Genomic DNA, 499 nt, shown 5'->3' with positions numbered 1-499 from the left:
AGTGACGTCTTGGGAAGCCCGTGGTTGGGCGTTGGCTGAAGATGCGGAGTTGTGGGCTGGCTGAAAGTTGTACGGGCTCTCGAGGTCAGACTCGGAGACACGGCATTACAAAAACTTAACTCAGAACACGAAACTCTTAAACGGAAATGAAAAGAAACTAAAGTAAAAGAATAGAAGTAAAGTTTGACGATACTAGGTGGTGTTTCTTCTCATCGTGGCTCAAGTAGCAGCAGGCGTGCAGGCCGAAGCCGACACGCTGGAACGGCGCTCGAGAACGCTAAAAGTGATGACAAAGCATGACTAAAAGCAGGCTAAAAGCCGGCATGACTGATAGCAAAAGCTAAACGCAAGCTCAAAGCTAAAAGCATGACTAAAAGCTTAAACTACAAGCAAAGCTAAAAGCAAAATTTGATGGTGTCCTGAGTATTTAAACTGGCCTTTTGGCCACACCTCAAATGTTGTCTTGACCAATTAGATATTGTCTTTTCTCGGTGTGGTT

This window comes from Cyprinus carpio, chromosome B9 (genome assembly GCF_018340385.1).
Source record: "Cyprinus carpio isolate SPL01 chromosome B9, ASM1834038v1, whole genome shotgun sequence".
Classification (NCBI taxonomy): Eukaryota; Metazoa; Chordata; class Actinopteri; order Cypriniformes; family Cyprinidae; genus Cyprinus; species Cyprinus carpio.
Note: the sequence above shows the minus strand (reverse complement) of the source record.